The 12491-nt window shown below is 45.6% G+C and overlaps 1 protein-coding gene across 2 annotated transcripts in view; it reads left to right on the top strand.

Moving 5' to 3' along the window:
• LOC136561499 (contactin-4) overlaps positions 1-12491 on the top strand; it is a 273024-nt gene that overhangs the window by 25441 nt on the left and 235092 nt on the right. The window lies entirely within an intron of this gene.

Below are 12491 nucleotides of genomic sequence, written 5' to 3'. Positions count from 1 at the left end.
CCACATTTCCACTCATTTTCCTCCTGGTGGAGCATTTCCCTGTGCCAGCCCCCCAGCCAGGTGCTGATGGTGCAGTGGGCAGGGCTGGGGGGCTGGCACCCACCTGGGCAGGGGAGGAGCTGCAGGAGCTCCTTAAAGCAGGTGCTGGTGGAAAACCCCAAACTCTGCTGGGCTGAGCCCTGGGGTGGAGCAGAAAGAATTCCCAGGATCTGTCCCAACCTTGGTGAGTCATGGGGAGCTCTCAGGAGGTGCTGGGGGGCTTTAGGGAGTTGAGGAAGGTGGTGGAGTGAGAGTTTTGCTCGAAGGGAGCATTTTTCTGAGGATTGGGGCTGGGTAATTGTTCAGAGGGTCAGGCTCTGTGTTTATTTCTGCCTCTGGTGAGCTCTTTATTTTCCTTATCCTGATTTTCCTTATCCTGATGCCGCCTGTGCTTTGCCTCCCTTGGTAAAACTGATGTTATTATTTAGGTAATACTTTGGTTTCTTGAAGGTGGGGCTGCTGTGGAACATCTTTGTGTGCTGCTGCCCCCAGAAAGGTGTCTCTGATATCTGCTGATTTACTTGTGGTTGGAAATAAAAAGGATTATTTTGTATTGAGAACCATCTTGGAGCTGGGTCTGGCTAAGTGGGAACTGCTTTAGGATTTATTTGCAAACCATGAGCAGCCCATGGTGGTCAGCTGAGCTTTAAGGCTGGTCAGAACCTTGGAGGACATTTTAGTGAACTCCTGATCAAACTGCAGAAGCACAATGAGGAGTTCTCCATGGCTGGGCTGTAGAAGCTGTGCTTAAAGAAGATTTACCCTATGCCATGCAGTTTTAGTGTTTTTCACTGGAGCTTGTGCTTTGTGTGTTGTTCCTGTATCTCCCTTCTGTGGCATTTACTGGTTAATTCCTTCCATTCTATTCTATATATTTATGTATTTATATTTTTATGTTTATGTACATTTTATTAAGCCTTTGAAAAGAACACTGAAAAGCAAAAGGAGCAGTTTATCTTTCTTAAATAGCAGCTTCTTTTAGGCACTGGGGCCATTTCCAGTGACTTGATCCATTGCTCAGAGCTCTGGGGATGATGAGCCAGGAGCTTTTCCCAAAGGAATTCCCTCACTCTCCTACTCGGAGATGGCCCAGCCTAAACCATGAGCTGCTCTGCCTTTGGGGATTGAGCAACATCCTTAACTTGGCGCAGAAGCGATCAAATTCGAGTTACCGGTGCTTTTACACAGATAGTCTGTGGGGGAAAACACGGGGTTTGCCCATCAGAACGGGCACAAAATGGTCACAAATTGGAGCTGGTGGCTCTGGCTCCCAGCAGAGCCTGAGTGTGGCTGAACCCCTGGGCAGCCTCAGCCCGGGCAGGGCTGGCTCAGGCTGAGCTTCCTGGCTGCTGGGGACTTTGACCTGGAGAAAAACCTCAAGTCAAGCAGCTGCCTGCTGAATAATTCAGCACATTGATAGAACGACGCCTTTGGAGACGGGGATGCTGCGTTTAACCCTTTCAGGAGGGGCAGGGATCTGCTGGGGCCTGGCAGGAGCCCTGCTGGTCCAGGCACCTCTGAGCAGGAGCTTCAAGTAGAACTAAAAGAGATAAAATTCCCATCAGTGTCAAATCTGTGCTAAATTTAATGTGTTTTTTAGTAGGACTGGCTAAAAGACCCCAAAACCCTAGGGGAAAAAAGGGGGTTTGCTTGCCAAATCCTCTTAACTTTCTAGTGTTGAAAAGGAAAAACAAAAACCAACTGTTCAGGAAAAGCAAAAACACTTGTAAAAATCAAAACTTTTATAAATCTTCACTATCTTGATGGCATTTGTAGAAATATATTGAGCTGCCCTGTTTTGTTTTTTTTTTTCCTCTTGAACACTTTTTAGCCAGCTTGGTTACAGTAATGGAGACTTCAGACCTAAAGCCAGCCTGATTTATTTAGATGTAACAAAACTGTTGGATGACTTTCTGCTTTACCTCTAAGTTTGAATTGACCCCAGGCTTTAGTTAAATGTGTTACTTAAAAGATAAAAGGCAGAAATGGGGGGAAAAGAACCCTTCAGTTTTTGAAAGCTTCCCGTGTCTGAGTGTTTGTCTTGATGGAGCTGGATGTCTCAGCTTGTTTCATGTGGAATATTATATATTTATATAATTATATATCTAATTATATTAGATATATATATATAATTATATATCTAATTATATATAATATTTTTATATTATTTTATTATTATATATAATATTATTTATATAATTATATATTTATCAAGATACACACAACACATTTATACTTGTGAAATGTAAAAAATGGATTTCTAATGTAAAAAATAGATTTCTACCATCTCACAGAGCCCTCATTGCTTTATGAAACAACTTATTTGCTTAAATGCATTCTTGGATAACGTTATACTTTCTGTAGAGCCCTTGAACAGCAAAATTCCTATTTTTATTTTTTTTTTGTAAGAAATAAATTGCAACTTTGTGCTAAAAGAGAAGTAGCTGTGAAGTTTGGCTGTTTTAATTTGGGATTGATTTTTTTTTTTTTTAACTGTTTTCCTTTATTTTGAGCTCCCTGGTGTTTTGCCAGTATTGCCAGCTCTGTAATGGGATTTCCCTGGGTATCAGTGGGGTCAGGATGGGGCTCTGGGACCCCTGATCCATGGCATGGGTTGGACTGAGCTGATCCCAGCCCGTTTTGTGTTCCTGTGCTCAGGTTTCTCCTGGAGGAGCTGCTGCCCACACAATTGCCTTGCCTGAGTCTTTGATCCTCATTTTTGGATCTCGGTTGCCGAGTTCCCATTCTGACCCTCATGAGCAGGATTTTGGCTGCTCTTGAGGGTGGTTTTTTTTTTTTTTTTTTTGTGATCCTCAAACACGTCTGTGTGTGATTCCCAGCCCTGCTCCTTGCCTGTGATCTCAGGGAAGCTGCAGGGAGCATCACCCCAGCCAAAGGAAGCTGCTGGGAGCCTTGGCAGAGTCTGGCACCCTTATTGTGCTCTTGCTGCTGCAGTTGTGGAGCTTCAGCACTGTTTCACCAAAGCAGCAAGGCAGGAGTGCCAGCACTGGGAGCAGAGCAGCAAAAAACCCAAAAACCCCGAGCCTCTAAAATGGCTTTAAATGGTGTTGGTATTAAAACTGTCTGAGAACGTGGAACTGGGTGATCCTGAGGAGGTGGAAGGGACCATGAGGATCATCCAGTCCAACTCCTGGACCTGCAGAACCCCAGGAATGTGCCAGGCTGATCCCTCTGCAGCAGCTTTAGCCCCAGGGGAGGTGCAAACACACCTGGGCCCCTTCAGAACCCAAATTATCTCTGTCCCCATGGCCAAACCCAGGGGGAAATGGTTGATCTGGTCTCTCTGCAGCTGTGGAACACAATTAAGGGAAAAAAGGTGTAATTTATACATATATTAGGAAAAAAAAAAGGATTTTGGCAAATCCAGTGGTTATTACATTTCCCTTTCTTTTTCTCTAATTTTCCCTGAAAATAATCCTGCTTATTCATGATGCTGCTGCAATAATTGAACTCCTGGAGGGGAGAGGAGGGGGAAAATGCTCCCCATCTAAATGACTGCTGGAGACCTGGTGTGTTTGGACAGATGTCAGGGCTGGGAGCTGCTCTGGGAAGGGCTCAGCATCACTGGGTGCAGGCTGGTGCCTTGCTGTGCCTCTCAGTGGGGACAGATTACATCCCAACCCTGATTTTCCTTACTTTTTTTTCCTTTCCCCACTCATAACCTACGGACTCTGAGGGAATAAATAGAGAAAACAGCCCCTGGTCCTTTTGCAGGAGTGGGAATTGAAGGGAGGGAACTTCCTGCAGGACAAAAAGTCCTCGTGGTATTTCAGTGTTTCTGTGATATTTCAGGAGGACAATATGAGAAATTAGGAGAAGTCTGAAGGGAGCAATTGAAGCTCCTCTGATTTTACACTTTATAATATTTAATGCTCTAAATATTAACTGTAAATTAATATTAACTGTATGTTGGTAGTGGGTGGTAAATACACGTGGCCTTCATTAAAATCTCTTGGCTTTAGTGAGTGTTTTGAAAGTATTTTAGACTCATTGTTCAGGATTTGTCTACTTTTTTGTAGGATTATGTAAATTGTGCATTAAATAGATGGTGCTAAATGAAATAAATTGATTTTTTTGTCTTGATGTGCTGCTTACACTTGTCCCACATGGGGGACAGTCCCATCTTCCACCTTTATGGTTTATTTCAGATGGGTTGGTGGAAAGAACAGAGAAAAAAAAAATCTTATTTTCTGGATCTGTTTCTCCTTGTAGGGCTTGAACTCACCTTTAGTTGCTGTCTGTTGCTCCTAAATAATGAGATTTTTGGATGTATCAATGACTTCATTTATAAACCATAATTCAGAAGGAACTTACCTTAGAAAAGGTTGTATTTTATTGCTATTTTTTTCAATATATTGGGGTGTTTTATGGATCCTCTGGAAGCATTATTTGTCTGAGACACAATTTCCTAGTATGGATTGCTGATTAGGGATGGAGTTGCTGCGCCCAGGAAATCCTGGATGCTTTTTGCAGGGAAGGGAGGTTTATTGTACCCCAGTCACTATTGACGTTCTCCTGCTTTGGGGAAGGTTTTTGGGAGGCTTTTGCTGATGCCATGTCAATTTTATTACTCTTGCTTTCCTTTGTGCTCACTGCTTCCAGCAGCTGAATAAGGGGAAAATATTGATATTTTTGGTAGTTCATGTATGATTTTCCTGCTCTCAAAATCCTGGATTTTATCACCTTTTCCAGCTGGCTCTTGATACCAAAGCAGCTTTTTTCCAGGTTTCTTTAGTGGCATCCAGGAATTGCTAAATCATTGTCTTAAAAATTAGTAATGCAGCAGTTCTGTTTGGTTGCAATTCAGAATATTTTAAAATAAGAATTTTTCTCAAGTTGGAGTAGAGTTTTTCTTGGCTCTCCACTGCCTTTCCAGTGGGACATTTCCTCTCCTGGCTGTGTCCAGGGCTCTTGGTGAGACCCCAAGAGCAGGAGCTCATGTGGCTCTGCTGGTTTTCAGAGCATTAATAAATAGGAATACATCAGTGAAACTTCAGTTCCACCCCTTTGTTCCCTGAGATGATGAGTTTAAAAAAAAAAAAGAAACTTAAATAAAGGAAAATGCTGCTTGTGTTGAGGCACTGTGGGGTGAGCAGGCCCACCTGGCCCCGTGCCCCCCAGGTTATGCTGAGAACCTGCAAATCTTTGGGACTTTCTCCCCAGCATTTCAAGCTTTGATTTTCATTTTTTGGTGTTTTCATTGTCCCACCTCTGTGTGGTGGGGTTCACAGGGGTCCCAGGATGAGGGAAGAGACGAAGATCTGACTCCATGTTTCAGAAGGCTGATTTATTATTTGATGATATATATTATATTAAAACTATACTAAAAGAGTAGAAGAAAGGATTTCATCAGAAGGCTTGAACAGAAAGGAAGGAATGGAATGATAACAAAAGCTCCTGACTCTCAGAGAGTCTGAGCTAGCTGGGCTGTGATTGGCCATTAATTAGAAACAACCCCATGAGCCCAATCCCAGATGCACCTGTTGCATCCCACAGCAGCAGATAACCATTGGTTACATTTTGTTCCTGAGGCCTCTCAGCTTCTCAGGAGAAAAGATCCTAAGGAAAGGATTTTCCATAAAAGTTGTCTGTGACACCTCTGCTCATCCAGCTTTGATCCATGCTGGTGGAACAGAGCAACATAAACTTAAATCTCTTACATCTCTTACTCACCCTGTTGCTCTTTCCACATAAAAGAATGGGGGTGAGCACCTGGAAATGTCATTTTTGTGGCTGATGTGGCCACATGAAACCCCAAACCCCTCTGTAGCCTCCCCTGTGCCTCTGCACTGCCTGACCTACTTGTGCAATTTCTCAGCAATTCTTCAAAGGCAGCAGCTTGGAAGGCAGGAGACCTTGTTTTTCTGGAGAACGTGGTGCTGAGGGAGGGTGTGGGCGATCTGAAATGTCTTGGGGTTTGCAAGGACAAGGAACAAATTAAGAAGGAGCAAAACAAACAATTTAATGGTGATGGAGCTGTATCTCCGGCGAGGAGAGGCTGTGGGCGTGCATCCATTTCTTCTCCCTGCACAAGATGATTCCTCACCACAGAAGGTCAGAAAAACCTCACTGCTGAGTGCTGGGAGATGGTTCTGCTCCAAGCTGGAAATGCTGGATTAGCAGGAAATATTTAAGGCCTTTGTTTGCAGCAATCAGGGGGCTGTAGGTGCACACCTTGGGGTAAGCAAGCACTGAGTTGTCACCTCAGATAAAAAACCAATGGCCAAACCTGGGCAATGAACTCTCAGGGCTGCTGATTATGATGTGTGGTGTAGACGTTCATTACTCAGTGCCTGATTTGGTTTTTTATCAGTGACCTTTGCTGTTTGGTGCTTTGTAATTGGTTGCAGGTGATTAGGGAGGTTTCTGATCACTCCCAGTTTTTGCTTCTGGCACTGCAATCCCAGCAAGGAAACATTTAATGCAATGGAGTGATGGGAACGAGGAATGAAGGGGAGCTGGTGGTGCCCTGGCAGGTGTAGCTGGTTGAGTTGTGCTGAGCTCTCCTGCTCTGTGCCATCGGCTGAGACAGGCTTTGGCCCTGTAGAAATGCAGAAATCCAGAAGTTTGACAAGATCCCATCAGTTCTTGTCGAGCTGTGGTGGGATTGGCTCAGAGCATGAGCCTGGGGAGCTCACAGAGCCTCAGCTCCTGAGGACAGGGAGTGAAGTTGGGTCTGGTACAGCTTTAGAGCTGCTCCACTGACACCCCATTAAAATTAGGATTGTGAACCCACAGTTTATGGTGATGGTGACTGAAATGTGGTTGTTTCCTTAAGAGGAGCTGGTAAAACCCATCCCCTTCTGCTGCTTGGAGAATGCAATGAAGATGTTTCATGTGGGTAGGGAAAAAGCCACGAGCCCAAACTGTGCCTGCGTCGGGATTGTCCCTTTGTGTCACCAAAGCCTGGTAGCTTCAGCTGCAGTAACCCCTGGGGAGTTGAGGATCTCTTAATCAGCACTTTGGAGAGACAGAGGCATCACTCAGACAAGGAAAAGCAATTTAATTTGTGTCATTACTTTGCATTTCAAGTAGGAAGGTGATGAACACATCATCCCCTCCGAGTGCAGCTCCTGGAGTTCTCCTGGGCTTTTTCCTGATCCGTGGGCTCTCCACACGAATCCCTGTGGGAAAACAGCTTTGGGAGAGCATCCTTCAAACAGGAGCTTCTGCTCTGTGCAGTCACTGAAAGTTTTTTTACAGTCAGTAGAAGTTTTTTTTTTTTTGATGGAGCAGAAAATCCCATTTTAAGTAGTAGAGCCAATTTTGAGGGTTATGCACCTTAAAAAGTTCAATTGAGGAATCAGCTGGTGAATCCCTTTGACCTGCATGGCTGCATACTGATAATAATCTCTCCAAACAATTGTAGTGCCTGTATTTATCAGAGCAATCTCAGTGTTCTGTTCATTTGTGAAGCAAATGACAGCCAACAAATGGAATTGTAAAGCCTGAAAACCCAATATAAATTTCTAACGCTCATCCCTGCTTGATGAGACCAAATAAGAGTTTGAAATATTTTTTTTTTGCACTTTTTTTTTTTAGTTAGAATAAATCACATGAGCTCTGTGTTCTGACAGCATTTTGCTTGGGAGTGAAAGCCCTCAGTCCCTGGGAGAGCTGTGCTGGGATTAGGCTGCTGGAGCTTTTCCTTCAGGAGGTGGGTGACACTTGCAGAATGATTTCGGCTGACTCACTAAACAGTGTTTAAATGCACGGGAAATGCTTCTGCACATGGGATTTATATTTCAGCCCCAGAAAACTCTGTCTGCTCCTTTGCGCTCCCGTAATCAATCCAGTGCTGAAATGGGTGAGCAGGAGGAAGGGCTGGGGGTGATGCTGATCCAGGTGGTGAAAATGCAGAGTTCACATCCTCTGGCTTTGTTTGGAGAAGCAGCGCAGGCAGGATTAGGGCAGAGCTGGCTGGGCATGGGTTTTATCCAAGGAATGTCCTCTTGGAGCAGGAATAGGGGTGCAACAGAGCAGCTTTCCTCCTGAGGGCTGCTGGAAATGAAGACAAGCAAGAGCAGCTTCAGGTGCACTGGATTATTCATTAGCATTTATTAATGAGCCCATAGTCCTCAGTCCTGTGATTCCCATGTTCCTTTAGCCTAACTGAGGAATATTGTGTGGAAGGCTGGAAGTTCATATTAGACAACAGGAGCAGGAAAAGATCTTTACAGTGTGCAGGGGGCTTGAGATAAAGACAAATCTGCAGTCTGAGGGCTCCTGGAGTGTCTAGTTGGAGACTGGAGTGAAGCAGAGATGCAAAATCTCATAGTTTTATTTAATCTTGGCTTAAAACAAGGTTTGGAAGATAGGACAAGTCTCTGGGTTGGCAGGTGATGCAAAACGGTGCCAGAGGAGGCTGATTCCATAAACCTAAACCACAACAGAGCCAGGGACAGGAAAAAGATAAAAATAATCAGCAAAGGGGTTGTTGTGTGCTTGCAGTGAGCAAGGGAGAACTTTGGGGTGAGGAATCCCAGCCTGGTGCTCAGTCATGTCCCAGTCCTGGGCCAGGCTTGGTTTCCTCCCCCAGGGCAGCCCCATCACCCTTTCCTTCCCTGCAGCCTGGGCTCCAGCTGCTCTGAGGATGGATTCATTAGGAATGGCAGGATCTGCAAATGATGCTAGAAATCTTCCAGGTGGAAGATGCCCCTCAGGTTTCTCTGGGAGTGCTGCTTTCAGCCCCCTCTGCACGAGTTTGTGTCAATATAAGCTCAGTGTAATGTATGGATTTCTGCTGGCAGCAGCAGGGAGATCAGCACTTCTCCAGGCTCTCATCAGTGCTCCCTCTTGCCAGCTCCCAAAGAACTGCCTCCACAAAAAAAAGTGGAATTTTTCCGTGCAAATACACAGTATTACTGTGAAATGAATCCTCTCTATTTTTATTTTCTCTCCTTAAGTCGTTTTTTTCCCCCCTCTTGAAGGATGTGCTGTTCCTTTACATGAAATGAGGCTTGCACAAAACTGAGTTTCTTCTTAGGTTTTTTTGGAAGTTACAGCTTCAAGAACGACTGCAGTGGTGACTGGGGAGCTGCACTAAAAGAGTGTTGTTGCCTTTTCCTTTGGAGACAACTTCCTCTCCGTGTTCTGAAGGTTTTTTTCAAAGCCTTCTGTTGACAAGGGATGCAGAAAATACTGAACCTGCTAAATTCAGATTTTAGTGTGCTGTCTTCCATAGCGTCACCCGAGGGAGGGAGCGCAGTCTGTGCCCCCCAGTTCCTGTTCCAGGTTGTTTTTCACCTGGGATGAAGGTGTGGGTTTGAATTCCTGGACAAACCCTCCAGGCTAGGGGAGGTTTCTTTATTATTTAGCAAAATTGCCTGGGCATTGGTGATGTTTGGGGGGAATACAATTGAAAAGCTGTAGGTTTTCCAGCCTGGAAGTTCAGGTTCAGTGCTGCTGGTGAGGATAATGTGCAATTAATTTAATCACCATCTCCAACACAGAATTTTAAAGGTGGGAAAAGCCCTCTGAGAGGAGCCCAAACATCAACCCAGCACTGCCAGGTCACCACCTGAGCACCAAATCTGCAGGTTTTGTCAGGAGTATCTGCAACTCCTGCAGGATGAAATCCTGTGCTGAAAACAGAATATTCTGAATGTGCCTCCTCCCTGGTTTGAGTCAACATCTCTCTGCCAAGGCAGGGTGTTTTAAGAAATTGTCCGTGGAAGTGTTCCTGTTGTTGGAACCTGCAGTTTCTGAAGGGTTTGAGTGGTTGTGTGCTGCTGGCTTGAGCTGCTAAGCAGACAGAATCAGAATGCAGAGGTTTTTCAACCAGTCCCCTGCTCCTTCTAGCCCAAAATGATGAAGTGTCCAAAGTGCTGGGTGGGCAGATGGGAGATGAGCTTTGTGCTCCACCCAAGGCGAGCAGCTCCAGCAGGAGAAAGCATCATGAGCTTTGTAGTAGCTGCACTGGCTGGGGGTGTGGGGGAAGAGAAGAACCAAGATTTCATCCAGAGTCTCCCACGTCAGCTCCAAAAAAAGCCACCCAAGCTCGGTTCTGCACACAGGCACGACAGGGCTGGAGAAACAAAAGCCCAAAGCGTGGTGAGGTGCCGCTCTGGGGGCTGGTGTGCAGGTGTTCTGTGAGACACCTCTTGTGCCTTGGCTCTGAGCCCTGCGTGCCCACGGGGTTCAGGGGTGTCTGGGAGCCTGGTGGGCTCCAAATCTCGCTGTACTGAGCACACCAGGCTTAGCTAAGGCAAAACTGCAGGGTTTTTTTGGTTTTTTTTTTTGCTTTGTTTTCAGCAGCCACGGCTTTGTAGCGTCTAAAAATACACAGCGACGTTGGTGGTGGAGTGTTGCTTAACTTGTGCAACTTGTTCTCCCAAAGTTTGCCTGAGTGAAGTGATAAGTTGAACAGTTAGAGTAAACAGAGTAATATTTTGATTGGTACAAAACCTTTCATTTCTTCTCCACGTCTAATTAGCAAAGCTCTGAATGTCAAATATTTCCCCGCTCTCCCCGGCGCTGTGCTCACTTCGGTGGGCTCCATCTGGCTCTGCCTGCCTCGAGCCTGTTCCTCATGGAAAAGCTTTCCCAGACCCAGGGCTGGAGCTGCACCCCACCTGTTCCCCTCCAGCTCTCCTGAGCTGGGAGGGAGCTCTTCCCTCCAGGAAATCCAGTCTTGGGGCTTTAGCTGCTCACAGTGACCCTGAGATGCATTGGAAAGTCTCTTTTTCCAGCCTGGAAGTCAAAGAAGGAGTCAGAGCTCCTCATTTCTGTCTCAAGGTTGTTTATTGTTCCTTATGTATAAAATTCTTTCTCCTGTCCAGCCAAGGTCTGCTCAGCAGGACAGTTCCAGGCACTCTGCCTGACCCTGGGGCGGTGTTATCTTTTTATACTAAAAACCACCTGTACAATATTTACAATAACTTCCCAATACCTATCACCTTTGTTAGACACTGAGCTTCTACTGTAAACCAATCCAAAAGTGCCACCATCACAGCAAGAGATGCAGGCCAAGAAGAAGAAGGAGAAAGGCTGGAAACGCCCAGATTCCTCCATCTTGCCCCCTGAACCCCCATTCTAAAAACACCAAAAATCTGTTTTTTCACCCCATGATAAACTGAATATTATTCTACTTATACTTTCGTGGCTTGGTAACTTTTTCCATGGGTCATAATCAAAGGCACAGGGATCTTGGGCTCTGTACCAGGGTCTCTGAGCGTCCTGGCAATCCAGGACAGCCACAGGGATGTCCTGAATTCCAACAATCCAGGTGGAAAATCGAGATACATCGATTGTATGACTGCTGTGCCAGCTGCTGGTCCATGAGAGGAGCTCTCAGGCTGGGAGATGTCAGGCCAGGTCCTTGCTGGAAGCTGCTGGTGGGTGGGAGTGGTGCATCCATGGTAAATGAAGGCAAAATATCCCTTTAGGCTGCCAGGGATGTAATTCCCCAGTAGTGAATGGGGTGTAGCAGCTTTTTGGATCCATAGAATCCCAGAAAGGTTTGGGTTGGAAGGGATTTTGAATCCCATCCAGTGCCACACCTGCCATGGCAGGGACACCATGGGCTTCAAGCCCCAATGTCCAGCCTGGCCTGGGACACTTCCAGGGATCCAGGGGCAGCCCCAGCTGCTCTGGGAATTCCATCCCAGCCCCTCCCCACCCTCACAGGGAGGGATTTCTTCTCAATATCTAATTCTCAGGGACTTCAGTAGCAACCCCATTACAGGAGCAGGGCTCTCCTCTGGCTGTGACTTCCTCATATCAAATTGGAATTTAAGCTACAACCCGGGAAATGGGTGCTTATCTTCAGGCAAAATGTCAGACTTCTTTTTCTGCCTCTCCTATCTGGGATGCGTTGATAGTGCAAAAGAAAATTCATATTTCCTTATATCATTTTTGCTGCATTTCTGGTGCCCACTGAATTCTAGTTTCATAAACATCATCTCCATTTGCCATATGTTCTCTGTGTGACCCGTACCTAGCTACCAAACATGTGAAGCTTTAGGTTTAAATCATGTGTTGGATAAGTTTCCTGTTTTTTCCTGATTTTCTTTCAAATTTTATTAGCATGTGGTTTGGATGATCTAATGGGAAATGCCTCTGCTTCAGCCTCTTTCTGTGGGATTCAGGTTGGTTTGTTGTCAGCTGAGTTATCAGCGGAAGAGTTGCAGCCTTTAGCGAAACCAGAGGTGGAAAAATTTAAGGTTTGAGTCATCCCAGGTGGGAAGGCTGAACCCCAGGGCAGGGGCTGGGGGTTTTGGAGAAGAGACCTCAGGGACTGGGGGGAGCTGAATCAAGCAGTGGGGAAGGATCTGAGCCGGTTCCTGCTGTTGTCTCGTGGCACTTTGAAAACAGCAAATAAAACTCGTCCAAGCCAGCCTCTCTGTCTGTAAAACAAATTGACAACAACAAGAATTAATTTGGTGTCTTAAAATATCAGCATAACCAACATTCCATTTGATTTTCTTCTT

The sequence above is a fragment of the Molothrus aeneus genome, chromosome 12 (assembly GCF_037042795.1).
Source record: "Molothrus aeneus isolate 106 chromosome 12, BPBGC_Maene_1.0, whole genome shotgun sequence".
NCBI classification, from domain to species: domain Eukaryota; kingdom Metazoa; phylum Chordata; class Aves; order Passeriformes; family Icteridae; genus Molothrus; species Molothrus aeneus.
This window is presented reverse-complemented; position numbering and strand designations above follow the sequence as displayed.